The sequence below is a fragment of the Balaenoptera borealis genome, assembly GCF_965194805.1.
Source record: "Balaenoptera borealis genome assembly, chromosome: 5".
NCBI lineage: Eukaryota > Metazoa > Chordata > Mammalia > Artiodactyla > Balaenopteridae > Balaenoptera > Balaenoptera borealis.
The window spans coordinates 54606888-54626653 of NC_138862.1; the positions used below are offsets into that span (position 1 = coordinate 54606888).

General features: G+C 37.9%; 1 protein-coding gene and 1 long non-coding RNA gene across 2 annotated transcripts in view; one reads left to right on the plus strand and one right to left on the minus strand.

Annotated features, from left to right (window-relative positions):
* LOC309629290 overlaps positions 1-7337 on the plus strand; it is a 255887-nt gene extending 248550 nt beyond the window's left edge. Inside the window, exon 2 of the long non-coding RNA XR_014244974.1 lies at positions 7065-7337. This is a non-coding gene — a long non-coding RNA (uncharacterized lncRNA). The remainder of the gene's footprint in view (positions 1-7064) is intronic.
* The window catches only part of LOC309629284 (uncharacterized protein), a 1158831-nt gene that overhangs the window by 1029733 nt on the left and 109332 nt on the right, over positions 1-19766 (minus strand). The window lies entirely within an intron of this gene.

Genomic DNA, 19766 nt, shown 5'->3' on the forward strand with positions numbered 1-19766 from the left:
CACAGGGAACTCTACTCCATACCACTTTGCTGTTCACCTGAAACTAACACAACATTGTAAATCAACTATACTCAAATAAAATAAAAAATAAAGAATAAATTTGTTACTTTGGGCTGGACAATTGACTCTGAGCTTCATGATACCATTAAGAATGCAAAAGATTTATAAGATAATTGAGTTAGTTCATAGATGTAAATGTTTTATCAGCCAGTATTGACCAGTTTCATATTATTTAGTAGTTCCAACAAATATGGCTGTAGGTTAGGCCATTGCACCTTTTCCCCAACCTCAGGTTCAGATAGAACCATTAGCCAAGCCACAGGCCCAAAATGTTAAAAAGTGAAAGTTGCGTCTAACCCTGATATCTCTCGCTCTGACATCATCCCTCACCATATCCCAAAGTGTTAGACTTCTTATGAGGACAGACTGGAGGGTGATCCAATTCCTCCTCCTTACATAACTACACATCTTTAAAATCTTGCCTTTTTACTTTAATTATAGGTTTTTGGCTAATGTTCACTTTTTCCATTGCATTCCTTGATATTTCAAGAAAAAATATCACAGTAAAAATACTCAAAAATGCAGAAATGGGGGGAGCAAATATAATCTTTCTAATATAATTCTCTTAATTAGAAGTAACTGTGGTGTAATGGTTAAGAACATTTACTCTGGAGCCAAGCTGTCTGGACTAAAATCACAAGGTCACTAGCCATGTGACTTTGGGCATATCCTGTCTTTGCCCCAATTTCCTTTGAAAAATTCAGAAATAATCCCTGCCTCATACTACTGTTAAAATACTAAAGCTCTTAGGACATTGCCTGCCACATATTAAGTACTCAATAAATGTTATCTATTGACTACTGTTTTACACACTTCATTTGCAAGCTCAATTTCAGCTCTTTACCTTAACTTTATCTTATATTTTCTTTAATGCCCATGATTATGCCAAAGATAATAATTAGTCACTGATAATGATACTACAAATGGTAAGAATGAAGTCACAAGACGTCACAAGAGAGAACTCAGGCTTTTGGTCCATAGTGGCTTAGACATCTTGGGAAAATATTATTGGAGAATCTGACCCTTACCCTAACAAGTTACCAGAGAAAAAAACTCAGTGTTTGTGAAGAAAAACACCAGCTCTCAATAACCAGTTTGACTCACGTTACAATCAGTTCAAACAGTACAATATAGTTTGCCCAAAAAACATTCATTTCAAGTGACTGAAGTAAGACATAATTTGTCATAATATAGGATGTATTATGCTAATGTATTTTCATACCAAGATAGGACATTTGACCAATTAATTTATTACAATAACAAAAAAAGAATTAGTATTAGTCTGGTATCATCAAAAAATCTTTAAAAAGTTTTTTGACAGTGTCAGCTGGGAGTAAAAATGGACTAAACAATTGAGTCCTAGGTTAGCAATTATGTTCAGGGTGCTACTGTAATGGAATTTCTTTTTATAAATTAAAAAGAATATAGAATTTTTAACACAGAGGAATAACCACTCTGACACTTAGGCCCAAAAGGCTAAAGAGAAATATCCTTAATATTAACCTGACATGGTGACCTCATTATACCTTGGTCAGTGTAATCCTTAGCCATTAGCTGATATATAGATTTTTGTACATGAGGGTATTATTCTCTCTGAAAAAGAAATGCCTTTAGAAGCATTTCAAATAATGTATTATAAAAGCTTTCTGGTGAAGCTCTGGGGCAGTGGTGAGAATGTGGAGGTAGGGAGAATGCTATTTTTAGACTCTAAAGTGACTTTTTGTTACTGAGTATAAGCTAACCTGATTTGAACTTGGAATTTCCAGAAGGATTTCATGTTGAAACAGGACTAACTTCTCTCTTGAGGAATTCTGTATTAAATAAAAAGATCAAGGTAGTTGTTGGGTGAGGTCAAGGAACTATGATAAGCAGCACTAGAGCTGTATGTGTATGTGTATGTGTGTATATACATATGTGTATGTGTATGACTGTGTATACGTGTATTGTATATGTGTATATTTTTATAACGTGTATGTGTGTGTGTGTGTGTATGTACATGGTGTGGGAAACCCTCCAGATCCAGCCTTCAGAAATCAGGCAGACATTTTGTCAGTTGTGAGAGAGATTGGTTACAGCCTGCTCACAACTCAGGTCTCTCTAGCAACTGCCCTCAGGCGAAGAGATGACTCAGTCAAGTTCACCCCCCACGCCCTGGGGGCAGTGCACACACAGTGATTCATCAATGTGGGTGTACCAAGGCTAGGCCTCTTTGTCTCGATTCAGAGCAACTATAAAGGACTATCCCAGCTCCAGAGATTCCTGTGGTATTATATTAGCTGAAGCCTTTGTTCTATCTGCATTGCTTCCCTCACTCTCTCATGGGGGTTGTTCTGGAGCACATGCCCCAATAAACTTCCTGGACACAAATCTCCATCTCAGAGTATGTTTCCCAGAGAACCCAAACTAAGACACTAAGCATTTATTATTTAGTATCACTTTTAGCAAAAGGTTTACTGATTTATAAATATTGAAGGAAGATGAAAGTAGGATGAATTTCTGAATTTAGCCAGACTATCTGTTGATACAGAACCAGTAAAGAACTAAGATGGTGGTTTATTATTTTGCTAGTCTGGGTACCCTTGTGTGTCTTCTCTTGTGCAGACTCTCAGAAAATTGTCTAAATCATTTTTAAAAATGGGGGCAGGAGGACTTTCAATCCAGCTCTGCCAGTACTCCCCCAACCACCTCTACTTCTACCACCACTGCCTTTCAAAGACAGTAGTGTTGGTGTTGGGTGGTCCTTTGACATTAGAAGAGTTTAAATCAAGACCAAGCAAATAACATTGCAAGGAAGGACAGTGGAGATAGCAAATTAGTGTATCTTTCCAGTATAGTAATAGCCAATATGTGGTATTTTAGATAAGTAGTGGGTAACAGAGAAGTTAGCAAGATGTAATCAGGGCACGTCAAACACTGAGAATCGGTTGAGAGAAGCTGCAACTTAGAGATCAAAGTAGGTAGGCAGTTGCATCAAAGAGATTTAGAAGCAACAGAGTCACGGAACTGAGGTTCGGAGCTAAGTTCCAGTGGTACATGTGGGAAGGGCCTGGGCCTATATTTAGTGGGAGAATACACATCTAAAAAGGAGCCACCAGACTTCTCTGGCAGTCCAATGGTTAATACTCTGCGCTTCCAATGCAGGGGGTGCAGGTTCGATCCCTGGTCCGGGAACTAAAGTCCCACATGCCACACAGCCAAGAAAATAAAAAGTTAAAAGGAGCCACCATGTGACTCTCTCCCATATTCCTCAGTAGTTTGGTTTCCCACTAGTTCCTCAACATGTTTCCATCATAGTAATAATCATCTTTTTCAAAAATTATTTGGCAGTTTTTAATTTTTAGAGAATATTCTTATGGGTTGAAACCTGCTTCCATTCCACTGCAGATTCAGCTTCTCAGAGGCTAGAACTTGGGCAGAGGCTGGCAGTCAGGACTCCAACAAGACAGAGCCTGGCTGCCAAAACTCAGGCACAAATATAAATAGTAAGATTGAATAGATCCTTGGTCAAGTTCTTTTGTCTAAGAACAGGATTGATTGGTTGATTTCACAGTCTTGGGTGGGGCTAAACCTACAGGTAGGGGTCAGGAAATCCCAGCTATAGACAGAGGAAGCATGTGAGGAGAGTGAGCCAGGAAAATTATTGCAATAGGACAGAGGCAAGACCTGGGATAGTCAAGCAGTTGTCAAATATTAAGGGGAAAGTGGCTATTTGGAGAACATCACTATTGCAGAAAAAACTTGAAAAACCTTTTGGGAAGAAAGAAACTGTAGGTACAGGAGGAAATAATGTATACATTCCACTTACTGTTTGTGAAAAATAATTTTGCCCACAGCATACAAAGTAGGCACATCTCTCGTATGTGAACCTCTGAAGGCTTTCCCTAAAGGGCTAAGGTATGTTATAAACACTTATTCTCCAGCCTAAGCAGGATTAAGCTCATTAGTTTTTTCCCCCAGTGGTCTGATAAAACCAAAGTTCTACTGAACCTAATAAACATTGGTCTAAAAATATCTAAAAGATTAACTCAGAAGATAATGATGATGGTGTCGCATATGTGTTTTATGGTTGATAAAACTTGATCACACATAATCTCACTTGAAGAATGTTATATTCTATTATATACTATAATCATTATTTTATAGATGGGAAAGTTGTGAGAGACATCTTGCCAGGAGGTATCAGAGCCAGGACAGAAACTGAGGTATCTGGACTCCTAGCTCAATTCTCATCACATCATTCCACAGGACCTCTCTAAACCTATAACACTTAGAATCAGATATGCTATGAATACTCAATAAATGTTAATTAAAGGAATATTCTGTGATTAGCATTGTTTACCTGTGATATTACATTTTCTGCCACCCAGTGGTTTTCTAGACCTAATAAGGATGTGAAGATACCTTTTTGGGGCTCAGCTTCCAATTGTAAAATAAAGACTTCGGAATAGATACTTTAAAAGATTCCTTCCAAATATAAAATCTAACAGATTTCTTCTCCAGTAAATGATGCACAAGTCTTCACTATCTGGTAACTTGTAGAGGGGTGTGGGTTTGTGTGTGTGTGTATGTGTGTATATACATGTGCGTATCTGTTTTGGCACAAAAGTTTTCCATATTGATTACACCCAAAGGGTTGCAACTGATGTTCATTAAGGGATATTCGATGGCTCAAAATTTGCCTGTATTTCTTATATTCGTAGGGTTCTTTCCTTCCTTTGAATCTTCTCATGTATATTTAGTGGTATACCTACTTAACTGATAGCTTTCTAGTCCTAGTTAATTGAAGTTTAACTTACATGACTCTATTAGTAATCAATCATTCACTAATACTGATATAAACTGTGAGATAGAGCTTAAGGAAGCTTATTAAAGTATGCCTAGATTAGCATTTATAAGTCAGTTGTGTCATAAATGTAATTACTCTTCATAATTATAATTTATATACTTATAAATATATATAAATATTTAAAATATAAAACACTTGGTTCATGTGGCTTTACCATTTACAGCTTTCTTTCACATACACCCACAGAGCTTTCTGTGCAATAGTTATGTGACCTTTGAGTCATCCCCACTTATTTCTTTGCCTAGGCAATTGAGTGACTCTTGACTCTCCTGAATTCTTTCCTCTGGTATGTTACAAATACAGCCCACGAACTTTAGAAATATGCCTACTACCCAAAAGATCCAGCTTGATGTTTTACAAAAGCTATAAATGGAGACTAATAAGTGACCTCAGTAATGCGAAGTATCTAAAATTCCAAAATAATTCAGCTCTACACACAGACTGGAACATTTGTCTTCATGAAGAAGCAGATGTACACTGGGAATCTGACTGGATCTCCTTATCTGTGATAAAGTACCCTGTTGCAGCAGTCATGAACCCTTAGTTTTAGAAGAGATTTCAGAATATTGCTGAAAACATGCATTAGGACATTCTATGTTGTTTTGGTTTAATTGTTGCTCTCTGTTTCTTTTGATGAACTGTTTGTTCATTTTAACAACTTACTTCACACAGTCAAGGATGAAAATGTTTAACCAAAGGAGCCAGTCCTGTGAGACTGAGTTCCTGTTTACCCAGGAATTAGGACTGACTTTTTCAGTCTACTAATTATTGCGTATGTGAGGTTGTACTACTCAAACTGATTTTTATGTCATTGTATTTGCATATGCTTTATTAGTCTTGATGTATATACATCTGTTTTCACCATCATTTTTTTTCTTTTTTTCTGTTTTTGACTTGCTCTTCTCCAGCTATCACCTAGCACTATTTTATCTTATTACTTTCACAGATTCTTATAGTATTTTTATTTCTAAACTCTTAGATATTTACAAAGAAAAATTTTACAAAGAATAATAAATTAATCCATGATAGAAATTTTTCTTTTATAAATTATACTTCTTTAATTATTTACTTTACCTGAGAGTTTGCTCACAAATTACTAAAGTGCTAACTAGATTTTTACTTTAATTTACGCTAATTGTTGTTTCATAAGCTAATTTTTATTTTGCTCCTGTATAGCTGTCTTTGTTTCTTCTGTTGACTTTTTCTTAGTTTCTTTAATTAATAAAGAATGCCTAAAATTTAGAACAGAATAAACTAAGTGAAAGCAAGATCAGAACCATATATACTCTGCTGTGAAAAGTTAATCACATAGCCTTCTGTAGAATAATTATAAAGTAATAGTCTGTCAATACAAAGGATAAAAATAGTCAATTTATAAGTCCAAGTGATAATTTTCCTAGGACTCATAAGGTCTTAAAATATAAAAATAAATCTTTTACTATCTTTCCGAAAACTAAAATTAGTATATAATTTAATCACTCATTTATATAGGCATTTGAACAAATCTAAAAGCTCAAGAAATAATGAGACAGAAGGAGATGGCTTTTATAATGTCACAAAGATAGAATTATTTTACTGCTTTACTTAGTCACTACTGAAATGAATTTCTCTATTAAATAATAAACTGGGCCAAGACACCATTTTGGCACATATATGAATGAGTTGCCATCTTAAATTAATTCTCCTACAAAGAATGTCTCAGAAATTTGTGGGAAATCCTTGAAGAATCAAAACATTTTATAAACAAAAAACAATTGACTAAAGATTTAATCCCTCAAACAATATAGATGTTATAGAAATTGGCTGTAGGAGGGGTTTTCTCTGACTAAAACATTTTTGAGACTTTTTAATTGAAGAAATCATGGTATTAGAAGTTATTGCATTTATTTTAAAATAGATAATAGATACAACTGAGATATTTACCTAGAATAAAATATCCTTTCCATATAGTTTTGGGAAATGAACTGAGATGCTGACTCTAAAAGGCAAATAAATACTCCCAACTGTTCTAGAAATATGGTTCTGAAAATGTTGCACCATAATTTATACTTACTGTCTATGTCACATTCCAGCAAACAGAACCAGAAGACATGATTGAAGCCAAGCTGAGCCTTTGATTAAGATCCCAGGGAAATCTGAACATACAAGGTTGTTGAAGAAAAGGAGTCAGGGGCTTCCCTGGTGGCGCAGTGGTTGAGAGTCTGCCTGCCAATGCAGGGGACACGGGTTCGAGCCCTGGTCTGGGAAGATCCCACATGCTGCGGGGCAGCTGGGCCCGTGAACCACAATTACTGAGTCTGCGCGTCTGGAGCCTGTGCTCCGCAACAAAAGAGGCCACAATAGTGAGAGGCCCGTGCACCACGATGAAGAGTGGCCCCCGCTTGCCGCAACTAGAGAAAGCCCTAACACAGAAACGAAGACCCAACATAGCAATCAATCAATCAATAAATCTTTAAAAAAAAAAAAAGAAAAGGAGTCAGTATGACATCCCAACTCCCCGTTTGCTCCCTCTGGATTGTCACCTCATTTAATCTGGTTAGTTGGTAATGTAACTCCCTCATCCCACACCCTCTGGAAGATGATCCTCTTTTAGACCTCCAAGGCTTAATCCCTGATAATCACCATTCATGGACCTAAATTTTACTTCCTAAAGTTACTTTTGACAGAACCATGGATTTATAAACTGCTGTAGTCTAGGGCAGAGAATAAGGATATAATTTATCACCAAACCAGGTTATTTGTGAGGGAGTAAAAGGGCTCAATATAGTTACTGTATTAGTTTCCTATTGCTGCTGTAACAAATTATTACAAACTTGGTGACTTAAAACAACATAAATTTATTTTCTTACAGTTCCAGAGGTCAGAAATTTAAAATTGGTCTCATTGGGTAAAATTCAAGATGTTGGCTTTTGGTAGATGCTCTGAGGGCAGGATGTTTCCTTGCCTTTTTCAGTTTCTAGAAGCTGCCTGCATTCCTTGGTGCATGACCCCTTCCAGCATCACTCCAACCTCATGCTTCATTATCACATCTCCTACTACCAACTCTGATCCTCCTGCCTCCCTTCCAAAAGTACTCTTGTGATTACATTGGGCCCATCCAGCTAATCCAAGATAATATCTCCATCTCAAAATCCCTAATGTAATCATATCTTTAAAGTCCCTTTTACCATGTAAGGTAAGAAACTCATGGGTCCTGAAAATTAGGACATAGACATCTATGGGAAATATTATTCAGTTTACCACAGTTACCATAGGTCAGAAGGTATAAAATGGGACTATCCCAACAAAACTGCGACATTGGGTCACCCTTTCCTAATAGAAAAGACAGGATTGAACATCTAGTGCCATCTTATCTCTGTGTTCTTGTGATTGCCATTGCCAAGTCCTGGAATGCTCTCCTTTTCTCACCCACAATGCCATCTCTGCTGTTTGAAATAATTCCTCTTGTTCAAGGAAAACCACCTCCACCATGAAAACTACACAGCTCAGAGTAATCTCCCCCTTCCCTGCTCCCTTTTTAGCATGGATCTGTCATCTCCTATTGCACTTGCCACCATCTGCCCCATTTAATATAAATATATTTGTAAATGTGTCTTTTCTCCCCTACTCAAAGTAAGTTCTTGATGGTAGGGACCATACTAGGCCAAAAGATAGCTGTAAATATTCAGCACATGAAACAAAAACAAGTCCCCAACCACTTCCAGGCCTAGGTCTGTTAGTGCAGCCTCTCCAAGCCTAATTCCCATTAGCTTACCTAGGCAACCAACCAAGTGTACGAGTCACCTGACACTCAAGAGCTTTCTACACACAAAGGAGATGAACATTTCACCAGAAGCTTCCTTCAGACTGGTTAAAGCCAGCATTTTGATGTAACTACCTCTACTAGTCAATGGGATTTTTATCAAGAGAAAGCTACCACCCATACCTGCTTATCCTGGTTATTCGCTGCAGAAACAAAAAAAAAACCACTTTGATAGTGTTTAATTATAAATTAAATGCCTTCAGATCTTCACTGACAATCAAAACTCATTAGCGCTGGGTTTTGTTTTTTCAGTTTTTTTTAAATTTTATTTTTTGAGGGTTTGTTTTTTATTTTTTAACTGGTAGAAGATGATAACATTGAAATCTTTTTTATCAAGGGAAAAGACACAAGCTGCTAGAATTCCATTTAGTCATTATTTCTCTGGACACTATGTGCAATAGTAGAGGTATAAGTGGAAGCCACAAGAAGTTACGTTTATTTGGTGGACCCCAATCAAGGAAATTTAAATACTAAACCAAAAATAGCCTTTGGTATATTTGCTTCACCAGGTGCCCCTATAGCACAGACTCCCAATATTTTTAGCCAGATTTTAGTGTATCAGACACTGAGAGAGTAATAAACACTGCAGAATGACTTATTAGGAGAGGATGTTGCAAGTCATTCAGTCACTTTTTTCCTCTCCACTATTAGTCATTCCTAGGTTCATTCACAACCCAGGGAAAGGAAAGTCAAAAATAGCCACCACGCCAAGCTTATTGTGAAGCAGCTGTCTTTGGTGCACGAAGGCAAGCAGACAGTTGGAAGTCCAAGTGCATAGAGTAAACAGAGGCTGTATCGAAACAGCAATCATGCTAATCACCAATTTGTTAGCAAATGTGCTGCACTTTGTATTTTCAAAGCATTGTATCATCATTAATTAATTAACGAGTGATAATTACTATTGCTGTGGCATACAAAATTGTGTACAAGATTTGGAACGAAATTGTTTTATACGGCGTGCACTGAAAAAGTGAGAATTCTTTTCCTTTCTGTTCTTGTGGTTTTTTAGTTTGTTCATTTGTTTTCCACCAAACAGGCTGTGTCATGTTCTCTCTATTTTGTTTTAGTTTATGCTGTTCTTGCTACCAGGAGCATTCCTCCCCAGATAACCCCGTGCATTTATTAGATAGATATCAGCTTAAACATCACTTTCTCCTGCAGTCCTCCTTCATAGAACCTTTCACCCTCTATTAAATTTCCTATTTAATTGTCCAAAACCCTTGCTAGATGGCTAGCTCTGTGAGGGCAGAGGCCTCGTGTGTCCTGCTCACCTAGCACAGTGACCCATACATGGCAATCACCCAATAAGTGTTTCTTAAATGAATAAAAGAATTCCACATGAGGGAGAACCAAATAAGAGGCTCTTATTGCTAATATGAGCTCCTACTCTATAAGGATTAATCTGCTCAGCATTCTAGATGCTTTACTTCACTGAATGCTCACCACGTTCCTCTGAGGTAGGTTCTAGGTAGGAAATTGAAGTGACAGAGAATAAGTCATTTGCCGTTGCTCACACTGCTGGTAAGTGGTGAAACCGGTTGAATCACAGGTTTCCTGATTCCAAACCTATATATTTCCAAAAGTGGTAGAGAAGAAAATAGTGGCTCCTGAAATCCAGGAACTGGTCTGACACTCCCAGCCAGGTCTCGGTGTTATCACAATCTGGAGACTGACCTCAAAGGCTGGACCGTGATTTCCTCCTGCTGCACAAAAACAATCTCGCAGAACATCAACATCAGACTAGGCCACTCTGAGACCACGACAAAGTGAGACAAAACACGCCACTTTATAACTTTGTCTAAGCACAGACCAAAATATGGTCACTGTGAAAAACTCACCAAATACCGAACATCTCCCTCTCCTAAGAGGAGTTTCTGCTGCTTCTTTACCAAGTACAGCTTTATCCTTGCCCCTCTATAGATGAGATGTATTGAGATACCCAGTCATAGAATTGCCCTCACTTCCTAACAGCACCCACCTAGAGTGAGTCTCTGTTTCCTTAGACCTTCCTCAAAATCACCCAAATCCCATAATAAGTCTTTTTAAATATCCTTTTGCTGAAATGCACCAATGTTCTCATGGTGTGTGTTCTCCCCTGCTGCAACAAGGAATAAACCCAACTTGTTCAACCACAGGTATGTTCCCGGTGGTCTTTGGCTAGAGGGCATTGATAGTGATTACACAAGACTATCTTTGGGGCTGGAGAAAGAAAATGTTAGAACGTTCAATTATAATATGAAAATAACCCAACAAATATTGAACGTAGTATGGAAACATGGCTTTCTTCTTTCATCCCTCCCTTTGTGAGATGGCCACATGACAAATAAGGTACACAAGGGGGTAACAATAAGTAACTAGAGGACTACAAAAAGGCAAATACTGTGTGATTCCACTTATATAAGATATCCAAAGTAGTCAAGATCATGGCAACAGAAAATAGAATGGTGGTTGCCAGAGGCTGGGGGAAGGGGGGAAACGTGGAGTCATTCGATGGGTATGAAGCCTCGGTTTTGCAAGATGGAAAAGTTCTAGAGACTTGTCATACAACAGTGTAAATCTAGTCAACATCACTGAACTGTATACTTAAAAATGATTAGGACAGTAAATTTTATATTATGTGCTTTAAATTTGTTAAGTGTTTCATTAAATTTTTTAATTTAAACAATTAAATTTTAAACTGTCATTTAAAACAACACAACAACTAGAGGGAAGGGTGAGAGTTTTATCAAACAAAGGATTTGACATAGCAATCATAGTCTTTCTTCTCCTGGATACTGGAACATACTGCTCTTGACCTGCACCCAGTTAAGTGAATTTATGGGTTATATTAGCTTAAATAGAATATATACAGTACTTTCTAATATACTCTATGTATTTTATATATATACCATATACTGTATTCTATACTGTACAGTATAGAGAGTATCCAAGGAAATCTTTGTCCTACACATACCAATCGTTCTTAATCTTGACTGCATGTGAGATTGACCTAGGCTGCTTTTGAAAAATACCACCATCTGAGTCCCACTCCATAGCAATTAAATCAGAATCTCCAGGGGTGAAGCCTGAGAACTGTTTCTTGGTTTTTGTCTTTTGTTGTTTTTCGATGTTCCAAGTGATTCTAATAGATAGCCAACAGTTGAGAGCCACTAAAAATAGAGGTTCACTAGTTATCTCATGACAAAACACTTAAGAGTTCTTAAAGTTAAGGACATGTTACACACTGTCCTTTTACAACTGAAAAGTATTCCTAATTTATTGACCTTTTCTATAATGAAAAATTGTTATGAATAGTGTGCTATCTAGCAGATTTTTAAAAAATACATAAACTTTATCTTTCCTTTGAGGAAAAAGTAACACTTTGATAATGGGTGAAATAATAACTGCTTTTCAAAAGAAAATTGTGCTATGGAGAAAGGATTTTGAAAATGTGTCTTTGGAGATGTTTCCATCATTTTATTGCTGAAAAAGTGATGTCATCATAACTGTACAAACAAAAACTTGAAAACAAAGTTTTCTATCTTATTTAAAAAGAGTTTTGGTGGGACTTCCCTGGCAGTCCAGTGGGTAAGGCTCCACGTTCCCAATGCAGGGGGCCCAGGTTCGATCCCTGGTCAGGGAAGTAGATCCTGCATGCATGCTGCAACTAAAAAAATAAAGATCCCACATGCCGCAACTAAAGATCCCATGTGCCGCAACTAAAGATCCCATGTGCCGCAACTAAGACCCAGTGCGGCCAAAATAAATAAATAAATAAATAAATATTATTTTAAAAAAGAGTTTTGGTGAATTTGGGTCCCAATATTAAAAATATTCTTGCTAATTTGTAAGAAGCATTGGTTGTCATGAAGATGATAATTTACTATACAAATTTCAACTGAAACTTTGCATAACTAGTGGATAGAGTTGAAAAATTATTGTCATGATTAAAATTTGTTTAGCCAATGACACATTTCTTTCATTTTAATCTACATATCTTTGTGAGATTTCTTTTCCAGGAAGACAGGATTAAAATTAAATATAGAACAAGAATTTTGAATTGCTACATAAGAAAGTACTCATAAATTTTTTTCAGAAGTAATAAAGCATATTTAATAATAGTGCTCTTATTAAACATACTGATATACTATCAAAAGTAAAATAAAACAAAACAAATTATATTTAAATATTATTTAATGTATGTTGAGTCTATTTTTGAATGTTCTTTATAATACACAATACACTTATTTAAGTAATTTATAAATATATGAATGAACGTATATTGAAACCGCACTCAAAAATGTTGGCATTGGGGGGACTTCCCTGGCGGTCCAGTAGCTAAGACTTCATCTTCCAACACAGAGGGTGCCGGTTTGATGCCTGTTTGGGGAGCTAAGATTCCACATGCCACATGGCAAAAAAACCAAAACATGAAAAAACAGAAGCAATATTGTAACAAATTCAATAAAGACTTTAAAAACTAGTTCACATCAAAAAAAAAAAAATCTTAAAAAAAATGTTGGTATTGGGGAGTATATGGTCAAAAACAGTTCAGAAAACACAGCACTGTGCTACACTTCCTACTCCCCAAAAGTTTAGAGTCCCCAAACCATTACACTTGCACAACATTAGCTATTTATTCCTGGAAAATCTGGTTAAGTATTATTTATACTGATTAAGGCTCTAAGTGTATTGGAAGCAGAAGGGGGTATTTGTTTTGTTATATGATAAAATTCAAAGCTGGTGCTTGAGAAAAATCTCAATCTCTATTGGGTATCAATTGGTCTAAAACAGCATTGCTAGTAAGACAACAAAAAGACAACAGCAAAGGATTTAAAATTTAAAAGTCTAGGAGAATACTCAACGTGCTTAATAACACTTGAAGTGCATTTTGTTATTGTTGTTGTTGTTTTTAAAGTTTTAATTTTATTTATTTTTGGCTGAGTTGGGTCTTTGTTGCTGCATGCGGGCCTTCCCTAGTTGTGGCGAGCAGGGGCTACTCTTCATTGTGGTGCATAGGCTTCTCCTTGTGGTGGCTTCTCCTGTTGTGGAGCACAGGCTCTAAGCGCGTGGGCTTCAGTAGTAGCAGCATGCGGGCTCAGTAGTTGTGGCACACCAGCTTAGCTGCTCCGAGGCATGTGGGATCTTCCTGGACCAGGGCTCAAACCCGTGTCCCCTGCATTGGCAGATTCTTAACCACTGCGTCACCAGGGAAGTCCCTTCATCTGACTCTTACATTCAGCTTCCATTTAAGAATTCTTTTGGAAAACACATTCTGCTAACTTTAAAAATATAAGTATGAACACAACTAGATAAATCAATATTATGATATTGTCTAATCCTGATATCAGTGGATGAGAAATTGGACGTAAAAGGAGTCAAATGAAGGCAAAGGACCTATTTCTTGATGAGGTGTCCACACAAGGGACACACTGAGAAGGAAAATCAAGGAGCAACAAAGAGTGGGCCCCACAGAAGAATTCCAATTTCTTTCCTGTTCTAAGAGATGGAAAGAGGCTCAGACATTCAGGAATGTCAAGCACAGACCATAAAGACAGCAGATTAGAGGAGGAAGGTGAAGCAACTACATGGGTTTTCACCTGACTACAAGAGCAAATGCCATGTACACTGTTAAAGTTGTCTGTTTTCCAAAGTGAAGAATTAACTTTTACTTTGAATATTTTCCATCTTAGCTTCTTGTCTTTTCTATTTTATTAATTTTTTAACTATAAAAGTATTATATTTTCATAACCAAAGAGATGGGGGTAACTTTTTAAATTAAATAATTATTATGGGACTATTAGCATGTTTATGTTGCTGATGTTTTTTAAATTCAGTGTAATCTTAGTGAGCACACTATATATTCTGCTTTATTTATTTATTTTTAAAAATATCTTTATTGGAGTATAGTTGTTTTACAACGTTGTGTTAGTTTCTGCTGTATAACAAAGTGAATCAGCTATATGTATCAATATATCCCCATATCTCCTCCCGCTTGTGTCTCCCTCCCACCCTCCCTATCCCACCCCTCTAGGTCGGCACAAAGCATCGAGCTGATCTCCCTGTGCTATGCAGCAGCTTCCCACTAGCCATCCATTTTACATTTGGTAGTGTATATATGTCAGTGCTACTCTCTCACTTCATCCCAGCTTTCCCTTCCCCCCACCGCCCTGTGTCTTCAAGTCCTTTCTCTACGTCTGCGTCTTTATTCTTGCCCTGCCACTAGGTTCATCAGTACCATTTTTTTAGATTCCATATATGTGCGCTAGCATACGGTATTTGTTTTTCTCTTTCTGACTTACTTCACTCTGTATGACAGACTCTAGGTCCATCCACCTCATTACAAATAACTCAATTTTGTTCCTTTTATGGATGAGTAATATGCCATTGTATACATGTGTCACATCTTCTTTATCCATTCATCTGTCAATGGACATTTAGGTTGCTTCCATGTCCTGGCTATTGTAAATAGGGCTGCAATGGTACATGTATCTTTTTGAATTATGGTATTCTCAGGGTATATGCCCAGTAATGGGATTGCTGGGTCATATGGTAGTTCTATTTTTAGTTTTTTAAGGAACCTCCATACTGTTCTCCATAGTGGCTGTATCAATTTACATTCCCACCAACAGTGCAAGAGGGTTCCCTTTTCTCCACACCCTCTCCAGCATTTGTTGTTTGTAGATTTTCTGATGATGCCCATTCTAACTGGTGTGAGGTGATACCTCACTGTGGTTTATATTCTGCTTTATTCTCTTGCCATTATATGTAGAATAATGCAAGTTATTTAACTTAATTTTGGTGACAGAATCAAAATTAGCATAAACACAGTTAAAAGTTAAAAGCCTAGTGAGAAATCTTCCTATTTTTATCAAAACATTAAAAACTCTTACTGTCAGTTATAATCACATAGAGAAATGGAAAAAAAAATTTTAACTAGTATTTACTTAATGCACAATAATTTGAAACACTATAATAATCTGAAAAGTAAAGTGCCTATTTCTTTGTAAAAAAATTTATCAAGGTTAATTTGAACAGTGCTTGTCCTCTCACCAAATTAACTTATGATAAGAAGCAAACACTCTTTTTACACTTTGGTGAACTACAGTGTTCCTAAGTTTGGATCAGCTTCCAACATTTTATCCTTCCCACTTTTAACATCATGAAATATTTCCAAAAGTTCCTTTAATGTGAAATTTTTTGCCAGCGTCACTTCCTCTGGGACATCTTCATTATTTTCCTCACAACCAAGTGCCTTATAGATGTCCACAAGTTCACTTTCATTACTTTCCTCTGGCTGTACACCTAGACTCTCTTGAACAGCAGTAGTGTCAACATTCCCATAGTCAGCTCTTTCTGCAATGACTCTATTCACATTTGATTCAAAGTTCCCTTTCCAGTGTTACCAATTTTGCTGTTTTGCTTCACATTCATTTTTTGTTGGCCAATTTCCTCTTTCAATTATCCTTTTGTAAAATGTCATTTGGATTTATCATTGGGAGACAAAGAGGCAACACGACACATACTTTGCTGTTTGTGCATAAACTGAATAACGGATGTCCAGTGACAAATCACCAACTATCTCTGAAAGCAGTGATGTGACTGGTCACTAATCACGATGTGCCTCTATTAGGAAATGATTTAGGAAGTGATTTATAGACTGAAGAGTGAGAAGCAACGTTTGTACTTTATGTAATTAGTTACTATTACCATACCTTTTTTTTTTTGGCTGCGTCGTGTCTTAGTTGTGAAATGTGGGATCTTAGTTGTGGCATGCGGCTCTTTGCTGTGGCGTGTGGGCTTCTCTCTAGTTGTGGCACACGGGCTTCTCTCTAGTTGTGGTGCATGGGCTCCAGGGCGTGTGGGTTCTGTAGTTGTGGCGTGCAGGCTCCAGAGCACATGGGCCCTGTAGTTTGCAGCACGCGGGCTCTCTTGTTGAGGTGTGTGGGTTAGTAGTTGTGGCACATGGGCTTAGTTGCCCCTCAGCATGTGGGATCTTAGTTCCCTGACCAGGGATTGAACCTGCGTCCCCTGCATTGGAAGGCAGATTCTTTACCACTGGACCACCAGGGAACTCCCTACCATAGCATATTAACTGAAATTTGAATCATGTTTTGGGGGGGCTGGTGTTATTTAACTAAATCATGCTAACTGAAATTCCTTTGAAGGACTTAGTCTTTTTTAATCTGTATTTTTCTTGAAAATCTAGTAACATATGCCACATTCAAGAAAAACACAAATGTGAAAGGCAAAATCCCTCACTTCAACAAGTTTACAGTTTAATGGACAGCAATAAGATAACTACATACTTTCTGTAATCTGATGAACATGATGTTCAAAATGATGTAAAAGTAGATGAGTGAAATTACCCTTGGTCAAGGGACTGAAAAAGAAATAACAAAGATAATGGCATGGATGACAACATTTTCAAGGTTATGCCAATGGCTGCTTGGATTTCCACCAAAAAGATAAAAAAAAATTTTCTGGTTTTTCCTACTCCCCTAATGTTAGTTGTCTTGCTATGATAAATGATGTTACGATGAATAACTCTGTAATAATTGGAATCACTTTGAAGTGGAATAACTAGACAAAATGGCATGAACAGCTTTAAGGCTGTTGGTACACACTGCTGGCCTGAAACACTGAAAGTGTGTGTCTTTGATGCCATTAGCTTGTGATCTCTGTTTTGATCTCTTAACCAAAGATTAAGATCTTAACCAAAGATCTCTTTTTTTAAAAAAAATTTATTTATTTAATTTATTTATTTTTGGCTGCATTGGGTCTTTGTTGCTGCGTGCGGGCTTTCTCTAGTTGCGGCGAGAGGGGGCTACTCTTCATTGCGCTGCGCAGACTTCTCATTGCAGTGGCTTCTCTTGTTGCAGAGCACGGGCTCTAGGCATGCGGGCTTCAGTAGTTGTGGTGCGTGGGCTCAGCAGTTGTGGTTTGTGGGCTCTAGAGTGCAGGTTCAGTAGTTGTGGCGCACGGGCTTAGTTGCTCTGCGGCATGTGGGATCTTCCCGGACCAGGACGCGAACCCACGTCCCCTGCATTGGCAGGCGGATTCTTAACCATTGTGCCACCAGGGAAGCCCCCAAAGATCTCTTAACTTAATTTCCCTCACCTATGAATTTTTATATCATTTTTGAACCCTATGTTCATCAGGTTATAATATTCTATGCAGAAAAATATGAAAAATACATACAAAGTATTAGTGACCCATTTTTCTGGAGAGCCAAAGTTGGGAAAATAGCATGGATTGCTTACTGAATGCCTAGGATAACAGTTGTCACAGAGAACAAAATCTCCAAAAAACTTATTTTATGAGCTTTCTAGGATAATAATCCATGTGGAAAAATTAACCACACTGATGAAATATTTAATAGCTCAGGAACAATCTGTATTTTGAGAGGTTAAAAAAAATTATTTGTGACACTTCAAAGAAAGAATGTAGTCAACTTGTGTTTATCATGCCCCTTCTATGTGAGATCCACTGCTTATAGTGAGAATGTCAGGGAGGACTCAGGACACACGTGGGGCAAGGGTGCATTTTCTTTACGTTTGAGGTTGTGTCTATGTTACCATCTCATAATGCCCAAATAGTGAGTGATTAAAAAAAGGAAATTTTGGGCTTCCCTGATGGCACAGTGGTTAAGAATCCGCCTGCCAATGCAGGGGACATGGGTTCGAGCCCTGGTCCGGGAAGATCCCACATGCCACAGAGCAACTAAACCCGTGTGCCACAACTACTCCTGCAAGCCACAGCTACTGAGCCCGCATGCTACAGCTACTGAAGCCCGCATGCCACAGCTACTAAAGCCCGCGTGCCTAGAGCCCATGCTCTGCAACAAGAGAAGCCACCGCAATGAGAAGCCCGCACACCGCAATGAAGAGTAGCCCCTGCTTGCTGCAACTAGAGAAAGCCTGCGCACAGCAACGAAGACCCAATGCAGCCAAAAACAAACAAATAAATAAATAAATTTATAAAAAAAAAAAAGGAAATTTTGCATACCTCAGGTTTTACCTACCAACATGAATACAGAATGACTCTGTGCTTCTTTTGCTCTTATTCTGCTACCTCTCAGGAGAATATAAAGATTATACCACAGTAATGTTTTTCTCCAAAAGCTTTCCAAAGCATTAGGTACAAAAATTAAGTGAATATATGGATATATTGCTTCAATTGTCCTCATAGGGGACTCATATTTGTGATTATAAAGTAAAGAACTGGACACTTCCAGTCCATCAGGAAAGGAGTTCAGAAGTGGTCACTCCATCCTAATGAGTTAAAAGCTGAACAAACTGAAAAATCAACAACTCTTCCTAGGTCAGATTGAGAAGAGAGGTCACAGAGCAAAATGCTGCCCCCTAAATTGGAAAGACAGATAGGCAATACAGAGAATCACAACTTGCAGAAAAGAAAGCCCACAGCAGAAACCTCCATGGGAATTCGTGTCAGGGTATAAAAACCGAAACTGCAGTTGATGAATTGCTGCTGGACAAGTCTGGGAGTTTAAAACTCCAGAAAGATCCAGTCTTGGCAGAGGTGGGTGGGGCAGGAGGGGGGCAACCTGCTGTGAGTCTCACCTCCAGGAGTTTTACCAGGTCCTCAGAATGAAGATCGGAGAAATATCCCCTCATGCTTCTGGCAGGGGGAGGGGAAAATAACCATTTTGAAATATGGTGGAGATTTCTGTTCTTCTTAACAAGGCCTGCTCTCAGGAGAAACTATTTTACCAAAGCCTAACGTGCTGGGGTTTTACCAGGGCCTAACCTACCTGGGGAAGGTAAATACTGAATGTCAGCTTCCTCTAGCCTTCCACATGGGGAAAGGGAAATACACAATTCCAGCCCCCTCTAGCTACCCTGTCCTGTATAAGAGAGGGAAAATTAAGGAGCACTGGTGAGGACTTCCCTGGCAGTCCATTGGTTAAGACTCTGTACTTCCACTGCAGGGGGCCCAGATTCAACCCCTGGTCAGGGAACTGAGATCCCGCATGCCACCTGGCGAGGCCAAAAAAAAGAGTTTAAAAAGAAGCACTGGTGAAATTCACTATCAAGGAGCACAGGCTCATCAAAAGAC